This window comes from Orcinus orca, chromosome 18, assembly GCF_937001465.1.
Source record: "Orcinus orca chromosome 18, mOrcOrc1.1, whole genome shotgun sequence".
NCBI lineage: Eukaryota > Metazoa > Chordata > Mammalia > Artiodactyla > Delphinidae > Orcinus > Orcinus orca.
In genome coordinates this window covers 76,653,692-76,667,878 of record NC_064576.1, presented here as the reverse complement: position 1 = coordinate 76,667,878, position 14,187 = coordinate 76,653,692, and the positions used below count along the sequence as shown (strand labels likewise).

General features: G+C 49.4%; 1 long non-coding RNA gene across 1 annotated transcript; it reads right to left on the bottom strand.

The window, feature by feature from the left end:
* Positions 1-8,074: 8,074 nt before the first annotated feature.
* LOC125961981 (uncharacterized) lies at positions 8,075-11,950 on the bottom strand. The gene is made up of 3 exons (XR_007473221.1): positions 11,850-11,950; positions 10,562-10,679; positions 8,075-8,167 (listed from the first exon to the last, which is right to left on the bottom strand). It is a non-coding gene; the product is annotated as an uncharacterized LOC125961981 (long non-coding RNA).
* Positions 11,951-14,187: the final 2,237 nt, after the last annotated feature.

The window sequence follows — 14,187 nt, the reverse complement described above, 5'->3', positions numbered from 1 at the left end:
ATGTATTTTTATAAAAGATAAATATTTTGTTCCTCCCCTGAGATCAAAAGAAAGTTCTATAAAGGTGTTTCCATGTCAGTTTTCTTTTGAAAAAGTGTTTTCTGGTTTGCTAAAATCTTCCGTACCTGCAGACTTTCTCTCCAGCCTATTTGTGCTGGTTACCTGATCAACACTGAGGTCCACAGGACAGCATTAGTGAGCCCATGAGTCAGGGTTCTGTGGGCACTTCATCATCAGAGTAAAAGCTTTGTTGGTTTAAGTTAGATCGTGTACACGACAGGAGTCACCATATGGAAAGTTTGGCTGAGTCTGTATTTCTAATTTTTCTTTGCTGAGAACTCCCATGAAAATTCACATCTTTGAAGATGGAAAAAGCAATAATTCCCAGGTCTGGATTACATTCTGGATACGTTCCTGAGCATATATACATTTCTCTACCCATAAATGAGGGGGGAGAATTAGGCTGATAATGGCTCATTAAAAATTTTTTAACGTTATATACATAGTTAAAAATTATATGAATCTAAAATTTTACATATACCTCACTAAAGTTATATGTATAATACTAAAAGCATTTATGTATTCATATTTATATATGCATGAGTCAGAAAGACTCATTTTTCTTTTTTTAAGAAAAATACCTTGATTGGTCATTTTGGGAGGCAAGTCAGGCTCTGGCACAGTCTACAGAGTGGGGATGTGAGAGCCTGGTGGAGCAAGAATTAAAGGAATAAGAACGCTTCTAGGCACAAGTCGGTCTACAATGCAGATAATAAAGAGTTTGCATTGCACCGATGTAAAGCTTCTGTGTGTTCACCCTTCAGTAACTTTGGCTTTTCACACAATGGAAACCAGGTAAAAGGGGCCCAGATCCATCTCCCCAAGACCCATCACCCAAGGTGCAGAGAAAATACACTCCTTCCCCAAACTGAGAGATAAGCATCACTCTGTGGGTCCCGAGTACATTTCCTCGCTTTAATGTACATGGGCAGGTTTCCACGTGCAGGAGAAAAAGATGACCTTCCACGAAAATGAATTTACTGGGAGTCCTTAAGTTCACAGATGTACTCATTCTCACCTTTCTCTGGGAGATTTATAACATGGTTATGCATCTGCGTTAAATTAGATTTGAAAATTTTCTTTTAATCTAACAAGTTTTAGATGCAGAACATTCATGTTTTTTTATTTCAGACTGATTTTAGACATCAGTTCAGGCTTTTTACTGCACATTTCACTCTATTGTTTTGTGCTGGTAGGTGTAATTGTTTTCATTAAATATGATAGAAATAGTGTATTAAATGGCTATAAATTGGCATAAAAGGAATCCTTGTTTGGGGAAAAGATGTCAAATCTGCATACAAATAGAGAAAAAGATCTTTTAAATTTGCAACACACACTGGGCCTATGAAGAATTCTGCGTAAACGTAACAGATAACATTTAAGTAGCGGTAGTTCTCAATAAGTTATGCTGGATTTGCTGATTTGTGCAGTTACGTTTATGTAGAATGGGAAGCTGGCATTGTAGATATCAGATCATGGCTCTATATAGAAGGCTTTCTAGTGAATTAGATGTTAGATAAACACCAGAGTGAGGAGGTTCCTAATCTATGTTACTTGGTAAGTTTAAAAAAAATAGCTCAAAATCAGCTACTGAATTGAATTGATCACTTTGATGATCATTCAAATAAATACAGACAAAAGAAAATGCTCGAATTATTAAATGAGTGAATTTACAAAGACTTGTTGGTGAATAATTCAGACACTTTCCCTAAATTTGCATCTCTATTTCGAGTGGCATCCAGCAGGCGTTTAGAGGTTTTGTGGCCCTGGTTCCCCACTTCTGCCCCGATTTTGTGCCTTTGCTGAGGTTCTGCATGTGACTGCCGGTCAGAGGCGTGGGAGGCTCTCGGGACCAGGGACTCTGACCTCCCAGACTGAGGTAGGGCACGCTCCCTGGTTCTCTGGAAAGCTCCCAGGAGACTCGAATCCGCAGCCGTGGGCTGAGAGCACAGGCTCTGCTGCCTTTGTAGGTTTTCTTTCTTTCATTTTTAAAACCCGTCTTTCCAATTCATCAGCGGGCCTTTTGGAGGCAGGGATGGTATCCCCGTCCTGGTGTAGAGTCTGGTCCATAGTGGGCAGTCACGGTGTTGGTTGGATGAATGAGTTTATGTGCCACGTCTTCTAAGATGACTGCACTGACTTCAAAACTACACGACCACACTGAAAATAGCTCAGAAATTAAGCTGAGCCACTGAGAAGCAGCACCCGCCTTCACAAAACGTGAAGAAGAGAAGCCTTGGCAAAGATCCCAGCCAGTGTGATCTCAGCAGGAGTAAAGGGCAGGGCACTAAAGTCAGCCCCCAGGGGCGTGAGGTCCAGAAGATTCCGGTTGGGCCATCAGTGCCCAGAGAGCCAGGGGCCAGGGGGACATGAGAGGAACCGGGAGGCATGTGTGGGCAGCGGGGTGGAGCTCAAAGGAGGGAACGGGACCCTGTACCCAGGCTTAAAGGGACCGAGAGCCCCCAGACCTGAAGACTGCCCAGGGCCACCTCAGGCAACAAGTGGGGTGATGTGTTTTTAGCTTCGAACCCAAGTGAGTTGAGGTGAGGACATTTCCAAGGCGAAGGAAAGTGGACCAGGCGACCCCAAACTCACCTGGGATTATAAGCTTTGTCCTAGGCAGTCTTTTTTGTTTTGCTTTTACAGATTTGCACTATGTTGAGGCTTAGAGAGGTGAAGTTACTTGCTGAGCTAGAATAGCTCTGGTGTGATGTGTCTTGGTTGGCATCTGGGGACGAGTGGGTGACGGGAATGCAGAACAAAGGCAGCTCTGGGGGTCCACGTTCTCCCCCATGGGGCCCCTCTCCTCTCCTCTCCCAGCACAGACTCAGATTCTCAAAGGGCATCCTTAAGGCACAAAGATGTGAGATCGTTTACCAGCCTAGAAACCTGTTTCTTTTATTAACAAGTGTATTAAAGTGTTGGTTCAGTGATGGTTTTTCCCTCCCTGCCCACCTATGAAGGGGCATTTTCCACAGAAGTTCTTATAACTGGCGGTAAGTGAGTCCTTAGAAACTCCTCAGCCTTTAACAAATACTTTAGCGCTATGTAAGCAAAAGATAAGAAGGAAGAGTAATTTTTGGTTGGTTAAAAAAATAAAAGTGCTCGCTTGCTTTGGGCGGAACGAGCCTGAACACACAGGCTTGTAGGATCTGTTCTGTGCTCTCTGGTCTTTCTCATGTCTTGCCACCGTTAGATACCTTCTCTGCCTCCTTCTCCTGGGTCTTCAGCTGTCAATGTTTCCTTATCTTGTCCTGTGTGTTTAGTCTTTTCCGCAGACGTTGGGGTAGGTGTAGGTTTTATACAACTCACCCGAGTCTTTTCTGCTGTCTGGGTATTTTTCTTTAAACCCCATGCTAGCTATAAATTCAGTTCTCAATCAGAGACTGGTTTATAATGGACGGGTCCTCACCTTGTGTATCACCTCCACACCTTGTGTATCACCTCCACTTGTTCTTTGATTTCCAGTTAAAAGGCAGTGCCCAAGCTCAGCCGTAGTTCTGCATAATCCTGTTCTGACGCTTGAGGTATCACCTCTTTTTTCCCATATCAGCATCGTCTCATCTGTGAAAACTCTTGTTGTGATTTACAATCATATTGACTTTATGTGGTATATGTTATTTTTAGTTCACCTTCTTATTTGGTATTAGTTACTAGATCAATTCTCAACAATATGGAAGGAACTCATCCTGAACCAGATGCACAGAAAGGTGAAAAACCACGGTGCCATGTTTACCCTGAGACATTGGACGCTGATTCTCTCTGATCTGACGCCCCATCCAACCAGGTCCCTGAAGAAGGCAAAGAATTTAAGTTTTCACATGAATAACAGCTCTGCTGTGAAACATTACTGCAAGTTCCAGCAGGCCGGGCAGAATCCCGTGGAGAACTGTCTCGGACAGTCACGCTAAAGGAGAGCCGTGCCCGGGCTACTCTGTCCACAGCACCTGGGGACCTTGCGTCCTGTCTCTCCAGTCACCATAGAGACAGGCTGGAGGAGATGTGCCCCGAGGAGAACTGCAGGGGAGCAGAGGGCAGGACGGATTTGGCCCAAAGCGGACATGAAAGTGGCATAGAAGACCTGTGAGCGTCCCTCTGGGCTGGGGTGGAGGGTGCAGTGGGAAGAGGGCAGCACGCCCCAGGCCCCTTCTTCTGGGCCTCCAGGAGGGGCTCCACCTGCCAGGGATTTCAGCTCCGGGAGGGACAGAACCAAGTCAAAGTGAAAGTGAAGGCCAGCCAGGCTTCCTGCTTCCTTGTGGGGTCGGCTCAGCCTGGACACACACGCGCACACACGGGGAGATGGCGGGGAGAGAACAAAGTGAAGAGAGACCCTGGCCCTTCTCCCGAGGAGCAGCGCCTGCTTCCCTGCCCCCCGGGCCACCTGGGCCAGGGTCCTCCTGCCTGAACTCCACATGGCCGAGAGCATCATCTGGGGCCAACGGAGGGGCTTGTCCCTAGAGGCGTGTTGAGAAAAGGGGCCTGTGATGGGACGGGGACAGGAAGCTCGACTTCCTTGCAGACACCGTGCTCCTTCCTCACCACCTCCCTTCGGGGCCGCTGAGGGCAAGGCATCCCGTCCGCTCACTTTGCTGCCCGCCCCTCCGCCCCCACTTAATGCCTGGACTTCTCCCCCAATCCTGTGAAGCCTCAGGACCCTTCACAGGACGATGTTTTAAATACAGAGAATAAGTCGCAGAGGATGACAAAGGCTGCCTGTCATACTGAAGTGACATCTACCGATGGATCCCTGGGGGAACATGGGGCCCCGGGTAAAAACCAGTGTTAAGTAGGGCTGTATGTAAGTCTGGGGCCCTGCAGGGAAGAGGTGGCGCGCCCGAGCTGACACAAGCTGAGGATTGTTTGATAAAAAGACGCTACAAAGCACGGGCAGGGTGTAGGGCACAGTGCAGAGCCCTGAAGAACATGGTTCCAGAAAGTACAGAGCTTTATCAACAGCAGAGACCAAAGGGAGGACAGACGGGGGCAGGACACATATCTAGAGAAGGTGACTCAGTCCTGGGAACAGGTGGCCACGCGGGAGCCCTCCGGTCCCCCAGCCCGGGCTCCCAGAGATGCTGTACGTGGAGCAGACTTTTAACAAAATGTAAATCAATTTAGGGCGCAGCCGTTCTCCTGTCAGCGTCAGAGGCCTCCAAGTCCTTCAGCTCCCCCCGGCCCCGCTTCTGTGTCTCGTGTTCTCTTAACCCTGAGCATCGTCAAGAGGTAGCCATGCGGCAGGTAAGCTACCCGCACAGACCACATGGCTACAACGTTCACTCACCATCACTCAGTCTTCATTTTTGTTGGCAAATACTTAAGAATACTTTAAACCATGTGTGGAGTTAGAGTCATTGATTTCCCCTCCTTCATGCTAGACTAATTTTTCTTTTATGACTGATTTAAGAACAACACTCATTGATAGTTTTCCCAGGAAATCTCACTACTTGCAGGTTGGCTGGCCCAGGACGTCACCTCACTGCGCTAAAGGAGAAAATCTTTACAAGTTTCATCTTGAGAAACAGTTAAATTTACCAGATTCTTTGGGAGCAGCGATTTAGTCTTTGACCGTGTAGGCAGAGAACTTGGGAACTATTTGAAAAGTCATTTGTTCCAATGTCTTGTATTGTCATTCTACAAATTACACAAAACTATTTAAAAAGGAAAAAAAAAGAAAGAACGATTATTATCAACCCGCAGAGATTCATTGAGAACGTATACCCAGTGTTCCGTGGCAGGTTTCCTTCTGCAATAATAGAGGGTAAGGGAAGGTCTGCCCCGGGGGGCCGGTTCTGCAAGGAGGCCAGGGGTCAGTTACTGGTGTTAAGAGATGGAGCGCATGCCTGGGCTACAGGGAGAGGGTCTGAGGGCGGCGTCCGTCTGGGAGCCCCCAGACCCCCCTCCTGGCTGGTCCCCTCTGTTTCCCCTGCCGCCGTCTGACTCTGGCTGTTTGTCTCCAAGTGTCGTAATGCTCCCTTTTAAAGTACACGTTCAAGTTCAAGAAGTTTTGCTTCCTAAAAAGCCAGCTTGGTGCCTGCATATGTAACATTGAGCTCCTGTCCACGGGGGTTTTTGTTCTGTTTTGAAGTACAAAGCAGTTCTCCAAAACTGATCTCCCAAACCAAGGGTGGGATGTAAGTTGTCTTCTGTGGCTGGCTTTCCCGGACCCCAAATTGCCACCAGCGGTGTTCTCTCCTTGTTTTCCTTCCACCGGGATCCTAACGTGGTCGGTGGCTTGATGACTGGAATGGGTATTTGCAGATGGGGCTCTTGGCAAAACATGACCTTTTCTTTTTCGTCTTCCTTTTTTTTTTTTCAGGCAGTGACTCTCTGCAGAAGGTTTTTTTTTTTTTCTTTTTTTCTCCTGAATTCTCAGAGGGCACACAGAGACGTAGAGGGAGGAACGGCTGAATATTCCTGCTAGTGTTTGGACCAGACCAGCCCTAAAATGTTCTGGTTATTAACACGGGGCAGACGGGCTTGTGGAAAGCTAACACAGGGACGGCTCAGCTAGCTCGCTCCTTCTGTGGAGCGTCTGCGTGACTTTGGAAAGGCTGCCAGGTGCCCATCTGTTAGCAACACAACCTCTGCCACAAACACAGCTGTCGTGACAACCACGCTGAGTTCGTCTTTCAAATAAAACTTGTTAAAAGCTACTGCCCTCCAGTCCCCACCCACTGCAGTTAACTGCCTTAAATCGCCCCCTGACTAGTGTTTATTTTCTTAGGCGTACCTTACTTGTGCAGCTGTGGCATGCCAGCCTTTGATTTAAAATAACCCCACCAGGATAAGCATTTACAGCCCCCCAAAGGTCAGGATGTGTCTAGGGTCCCACCCGAACTTTCTCAGGCTGCAGAGCCGGCCTCCAGGGCCCTCTGGTCACCCCTCCGTTACATGGTCTTCAAGTCTGGCAGCTGGTGGGTCAGCGGATGGCTTCCAGATGAGGACTGACCAGGTAGACACACGTAGAGGAGAACTACCTCACCCTCAGGCCAGTGTCCCTCCCAGCACCCCTGGTTCCCCCATTTTCATGAACTTGGGTGGCAGAGGCAACTTTGGACTAACTTCATCTCACCCCTGGAATCTGAGTGGAGTGAGCGATGTAACAGTCCCGTGGCACGGGGCGTCCTGGAACGTGTGTTTTCTTTTACCTTACATATTTGAAATCGTAAGGGACGCGTGAGCCCTTGGGATGACTCTTTGATTGAAAAGCAATTTAACGCTCTTAATATGTTCTCTGGAGCTGGTCCTTTTAGAAAACCTTTCTCTAGTAGAGAAGCGTCTTCAGTGCAGCCTGTAAAAACGGGCACTCTACTTAGAAAAAACATAGGCTAAGGTAGGAAAAGTGAAACGATGATGAAACATACTGTGTATCTGGGAATGCTTTGTACCTTCTGGAAATGAAAACCAGAAGAGCCGTTTCTGATTGTGAGGATATGCCCAGCGACCGCGCCTGGATCTGAACAGCGTGGTCAGTACCAAGTGTTGGGGAGAACAGTTGTGCTTACGGCCCTGGGAGACGAACGGTGCGATCTGCACACTGCATCCCGCCCTCCACACGGCCGAAGTGCTGCAGACACTGATCACGCAGCGGTGTTTGTTGAAGGAACGCTCAGGTGAAAAGTGATGAGGATGTTGTTAAAGGATAAACTTTCAGCGAGAATCCGATCCTGGCTCTCATACAAACGTGATCAACGCGTGTCAAAAATTTTATTGAGTGTATTAATTAACGAAGAAAACAGTAAGGTAGCAAGACACCTGGTTCAAAAGAGAACTCCAGGGACCACACATAAATTTCAGAGAAGGAACGCTGACTTGAGTTTACAAATGGGTGTAAACTGGCCAAATGCATCTGCGATCGCAGGGTGATGATCAATTGCCTTCCGAGGGACACCGTACATATCTCTGTGGGCAGGATTATTTGCTTAGTTAACACTCTTCTACAAATTAACTTGCGTCTCTACCGACTTGTAAAATATCCTAGTTGAGGAAAGCGAAGATGCATGTCCTACAGAGGCAGACAAGCCTGTGGCCTCAGGAGTCCGCTGAGGTCCATCCGGCAACTTCACTCGTCTCCGAGGTCGGCACTCTGGGTGACTCTACTTCACAGCTGAGAGGAAGCAGAGAGAGATGAAGCCCCTGGCCCGAGGTTACGGAGCAAGGAAGGGGGCCCAGCCGGGCAACTCCACCGCCCCAGGCTCTGCCTGAGGATGGAGGCCGTCGGGATCAACGGGCCCAGCAGAGAGGCCTCTGTTGCCTTTGGTCTCTGAGTCCTCAGGAACTGCCTCCAGGGAAAGTCGGGCCTTTGAAGTGTCCTGGATCCCCGGGGCCTTTGGAGGCAGAAGTGGACACATTGTGCTTCTTGCTGCCCCTAGTTTGCAAGTCACATCTGCAACTGGCACAGCGTTGTTTTCTCACCTTGATCTGCGTGTCCACCGGCTCTGATGCCGTCACCAACGGCTGAACAGCTTCACGGCAGGTCGAGTGGCACCTGCTCATCCCAGTGGGACACCTGTCCGTCACAGATCCAGGCAGCCGGCGACCTCGGGCCACGAACTGGTGGAATATGTTTGCTCAGGTGTCTCCAGTTGGAGAGGCCCCTCACGAGGCCTCCTGCGCCCGAGGTGCTGGACCACCCCTACTCCTGACCCTGCATCCTCCGGGGACCAGGCCTAGTTTCGTAAAGTGGACCGTGGCCAACGTGGAGAGCTGCAAATTCCCAGACTGGCAAAAACTCTTCCTGTTCATTTTCTCCCCCAGTTTCCACTGCTTCATATTAAAAAAGAAAGTCCAGGAAATATTTAGCACAGTCGGAGAGCTGTGCCCTGGGAGCTGCAAAACTTTACCATCCTCAGCCTCCTTCTGTGTCATCCTTACCTACCCTGGAACCCGGGAGATTCTTCTGGGGGAGGTGGTGCGTTGGGTCACACACTTGCAGGTTAGCTGCAAAGGCTCCCGGGAAAGAAAAAGGACCGGGAGGCTCCCTTCCGCCCACCCAGAACCAGGACGGCTCGTCCACAGGCCAGCTGTGCCCAGAGCAGGTAACCAGGCAGGGTCTCCCTCCTCCAGCCTGGGGGTCCCTTTGCTTAAGAAAGACCAGAGAGGAGAGAGTAGGTCATCCACAGTGTGGAAGGACTGTGACTTTCCTTTTTTTTTTTTGCCAGGTTTTTGTTTTTAAATGAGCGTTGGCCCTCCTTGTGTAAGGACAGTTGGGGCAGGACCCGGTGTTATCTGATACTTCATGAAGAAAAACAAAACCAAGCAATGCAGTGATAATAGAAATAATTTAAAGTCTCGTTTAAAAAAATTGCTTTGTCCCTGAAAGCTTCCTTTAGAGAGATTTGGTGGGGAGGGATGTTGGCTCCCATGTGTCTCCAAGGGGCAAAGGGGCAAAGCTGGGTAGAAGGCTTCCGAGGGTGAGACGGAATGGGGGAGTTCCTTTTATCAATTCACCTTTTTCTGTGCTGGAGTCATAGCCCTTTGTGGGCATCACTTCCTAACTCTTCCTGTCGTTGGTAGATTGAAGTTGGCCATGGTGGGATATTTACACCATGGTAGTTGGCAAACACTACAAATCCAGGCTCCTCCACCCCTGCCAGAGTGCCAGGTCATTAAATGCTCACTCCACTTCACATACATCAAGTACTGAGAGCACTGTTTGGCATACAGCTGGTGCCCAATAAATACTTGTTGAGGCAACGAATGAATGAGTCTTGTTGACAATGTATAGGAAATTTAAGGAAAATTTCTCTCTACTAAAATAAAAAACATCCTAAGTTACTGAAGTTTAGAATTTTATCTCGAATTTCCTTAACTGTATCATGTAACTTCTGGTTTGGTAGGCAACATTTAAGCTGCTTTTCATCCTTTGCCTCTTTGAGTCTCCAAACAATCACTGGCAGAGCAGGAATTTTTCTCGTTATCACAGAGAGGACAGGAAGGTTCAGCGTCGCCGAGGGAAGGTCACAACGCTGTGGAGGGACAGAGCTCACATTCAAACCCAAGGCTGGTTGACTTCAAAGCTGCTGCGTGGCCACAAGACAGCAAAGCCTCATCGTGAGGTGAAGGAGGCCACGCCATCCGGCGCCCTCCCTCAGGTCCCGTGTTACTTAACGAGCAGGGTCAGTGAACCTCCAGCCCTGCACACAGTCCCGTATTCCCTGCTGGGAGATGCGAGGGCAGACAGGTATGTGTTTGGGACTCAGGGCGGTGAATTCAGCCCCCTGGAGGATGAGTCTGTGGGCTGAGCAGGAAAGATGCAGCAATGTGAAGCAGCTGCCGTGTTTGCTCTCCGGCGCGAGGATGCCGTCTTTGAACGACAGTGCTTACTTGGTGCCGGGACCTCAGCACAGCCAGGCTCCCCTTTCGCATGCCTGCTGCACCACGTGGTTGAGGATAGGCAGGGGGAAGGATGGGAGAAGCTGGTCTCATCCATGAACATTTCAGTGAAAGAGGCTGAGAAAACAGGGTATTGAAAATCCCCACCATCGCCCCCCGCCCGTACCTGGCCGTGCTCCGAGTCAGGGATACAGGCAGCCGCTTGCCCACCCATCCTTTCTCCTTCACTGGTTCTGTCCTTCTGGGGCCCTTCAGCTGCCCGTTCAGTGGGGCCAAAGTTCAGCCTGGAGGTGGAGAGGGGAATAGTGGGGGGACCACGTGATACAGCAGGATGACGGCTGGCTCTGCTCAGCCCACGTTCTACATGAAAGCGACATAAATGCATCACTGTGTGAACAGAAGCGTTTCACTAATGAGAGAGGTGCCTATTCAGCTGCACTGAAGGCACCGAGGCTAAAATTAGGACCGGAGGCGATCAGCCCTCCCGTACTGCCGTTGCCTGCTTTGAGTAAAGCTCACAGAAGTTCAGAAGGAAGCCCTGTCGTGCCGCTTTCCTGAAATGGCAGTGCTCTCATCCGAAGGGGTGTGTGCTTTCTCCCGTCTCGAGGAGGCGGCTATTTCTAAAACCCAGTTTTACACGTCGCCGGCTTTGGGGCTGGATCTGCTGCCCTCACCCTTCATGCAAGCCATGGTCCAGCCAGGTGGGCTCACCAAGTACAGCGCCTCACTCAGGAGGCCGTGGCATCAGGAATAATTCAGGCGGTTTACTTGTGGGCTCCTGTGAGGGTGCTGCTAACAGCGCTATTTCAGTTTTCAAAGCCAAAAATCTAGCAAACGATTTGCAACATGAGAAAGAGACTGGATGCTGCTAGTTCATAAAACCAATGCAGTGTAAGTAAAGCTGAGAGGGAAATACAGTTGCCTGTGTCTTGGGCCCAGATTGCCAAGACCGGTGGGACGGGAAGGACAGAGCAGGTCCTGTTTGTGCGGCATCTCCTGGGGTGAGTCCGGGGCTTTGGACGTGGCTCTAAGTGCCGCGGGGACACCGTGAGGCATCCTGGGGGAGCTCGGGGAGCGGCTGGCGGGACTGTGGCGTGCTTACAGCTGCATTTCCCAAATCCCCTTCTGGCTGCAGAGCAGGAAGAGGCCGGGTCACTGCCTGTGATGGTGACAACAGGAGGGCCCAGGACAAAGACACTGGCAGCTGCAGAAGCCTGGGGCTGGTGGCATTGAAAGAAAGTCAGTGGAATTAATAAATTTTCAGGAGGACAACGTTTGGACTCGGTGATGGTTTGGATATGGGGACAAGGGGAGGTGCCGAGGCTGGCTCCTGGGTCCCTGTCCGGCGACTAAGGCATTGGAGTGAGTGGGACCCCTGGGGGCCTCTAATGGGGGGGAGGGGCAGGTTGCTCCCGGGGCGGGGGAAGCGGGGTCACGGGTTCAGGGTGGCTCACTTGGAATTTGAAGTTCCTGTGCAATCACCTGGTGACAGGACAGGGGAGAGGTCTGAGCTGTAGGGACACAACTGACACTGAGTCCGCTCTGGGTCCACCTGTGGGCATAGAGAGAGGACGAAGTGGAGACGGCCCAGGGCCTGACGCCTTAGGAGCTCCGGATGTAACACGGGCAGACAGGAGGTGACGGACTTGGAGCAGCCCCGGAGATGGGGGTGCAGACGTCATAGGTGTGTCGCCGAGGAAGGAGCATCGCAGGTCAGAGGCGCGGCTGCCTCGTCAAGGGGTTCAGTCCCACGGAGCTTCCTGGCGGCCCTGGCGAGAGTTGTTTCCTTGTAGCGACGAGGGCAGGGGCCAACCTGGATGAGTCTGAGAAGTAAGAGGCAGCTGCAAAGTGAGGATAGATAGGGATCTCTCCAGACGCTTGTCTTCGCAGGGAGAGAGAGGCAGCAGAGGAAGAAGGAGGAGCCCTTTGAGGGCGACGTTCAAGCCATGAGGACAGATCCGTGGAAGGAGGTTCAGGGCAGGATGCGGGTGTAGCAGACTCCAAGCACAGGTGCACGAGTGTCTGAGCCTGGAAGAGAAGCAGCTTCTCTCGAGTGACAGGAGGAAAGGCTGACAGAGATGGAATGGTCAGCCTGGGGACCCAGGGGACGGCTCCAGCGCCCTCTGTGAAGTGGGTGACTGGATGCCAACAAGCGTGGATGCAGGAGTCTGAGGTGGAGGGGATGGACAGGGACCCTCGTGCAGAGGTCTTGGGCTACGGAATAGACCAACATCACGTAGGAAATCTGCCCAAGGTGGCAAATGGTTCATTTCTCAGCTGCAGAAGCTTGTCCACGTTGATTTTAAAAGGGCCCCTTTGGGCTTCCCTGGTGGCACAGTGGTTGAGAGTCCGCCTGCCGATGCAGGGGATGCGGGTTCGTGCCCCGGTCCGGGAAGATCCCACATGCCGCGGAGCGGCTGGGCCCGTGGGCCATGGCCGCTGAGCCTGCGTGTCCAGAGCCTGTGCTCCACAATGGGAGAGGCCACAACAGTGAGAGGCCCACGTAACACAAAAAATAAATAAATAAATAAAAATAAAATAATAAAAAAATAAAAAGGGCCCCTTTGCAACTGTAGCTGTGACACGAAAGGGTATATAAGGTGCTGGATAAGTCAGCGAGAGCTGCCGTAACAAAATGCCACAGACTGGGTGGCTCATACCTGGGAAATTCAGGTCTCACAGTTCTGAGGCCGGAGGTCCAAGATCCAGGTGTGGTCAGGGCTGGTTTCTCCTGAGGCCTCTTTCCTTGGCTTGCCAACGGCCGCCTTCTTGCTGTGTCCTGTGTGGCCTTTTTTTCTGTGCAAGCCCCTCCCCGTGTCTCTTCCTCTTCTTGTAAGGGCACCAGTCCTATTGGATTAGGGCCCCACCTTTATGACCTCACTTAACCCTAATTACCTCTTTAAAGGCCAGATCTCCAAATACAGTCCCAGTGGGGGTTAGCACTCCCACGTATGAATTATGGGGAACACAGTTCAATCTATAGCAGGTAGATAAAGATGATTTTGTTTTTGTTTTTTTAGAAAATGACTACACCTTACTTGCTACCTTCAAAGTTTTCTTTAAAGGTTCCTGGTCAGTGCTGGCTTAAAAAAAAATGTGTTTTACAGCTTTCATCCCTAAAGTCTGATGTGCACTTTGCACTTTATTTACAACTTTCTTTCTTTCTCACCTGCTGTAAGATCAAACACTTCATAGAAATGTCCCATACTTTGTCTTAGTCCAAAAAGAATTTTGTGGGAAAAGAAGGCAAGTTAAATTCATCCAATTGTTTTTTCAAGTAGATCCAGCAAAATGGCATAGTTTTTCCTGCTTCCCTAAGAATTGTCTTGAGCAGGTTTGCTCTAAAATATTTTTTAAAGGAACTGAATTAAAAATCTTTACAATAACCAGTCTTACAGTAAAGGTAGATTAAAAAAAAAGAAAAGTGAACATTGATATTTTTTACAGTAACAGTGAGACAATTTCATCATTGTTTTCTTCTGAGGAAATTTTCAAAATATCTACTTCATCTAGGAAGATTCTGACAAAGTAAGTGGAGTGAATTTTTTAAAGGTTCGATTTGGTCATTCCCCCATTTCTTCCAACTTTATGCTTATTGATATCATTTTGACATTCTTTATGAACACATACCCACTTTACTCTTTCATAGCTCTTTCTATTAGAGACAAATCCAAAGACAGCTTATTAGGATATCTGTATCACTTCAGATTAGGGTTGGCTGTAAGTTACAAAGACCTGAAAAACAGTGTGTAAAACAGGATAGGAAAATTTTCATTTCCTCATGTAAATCAG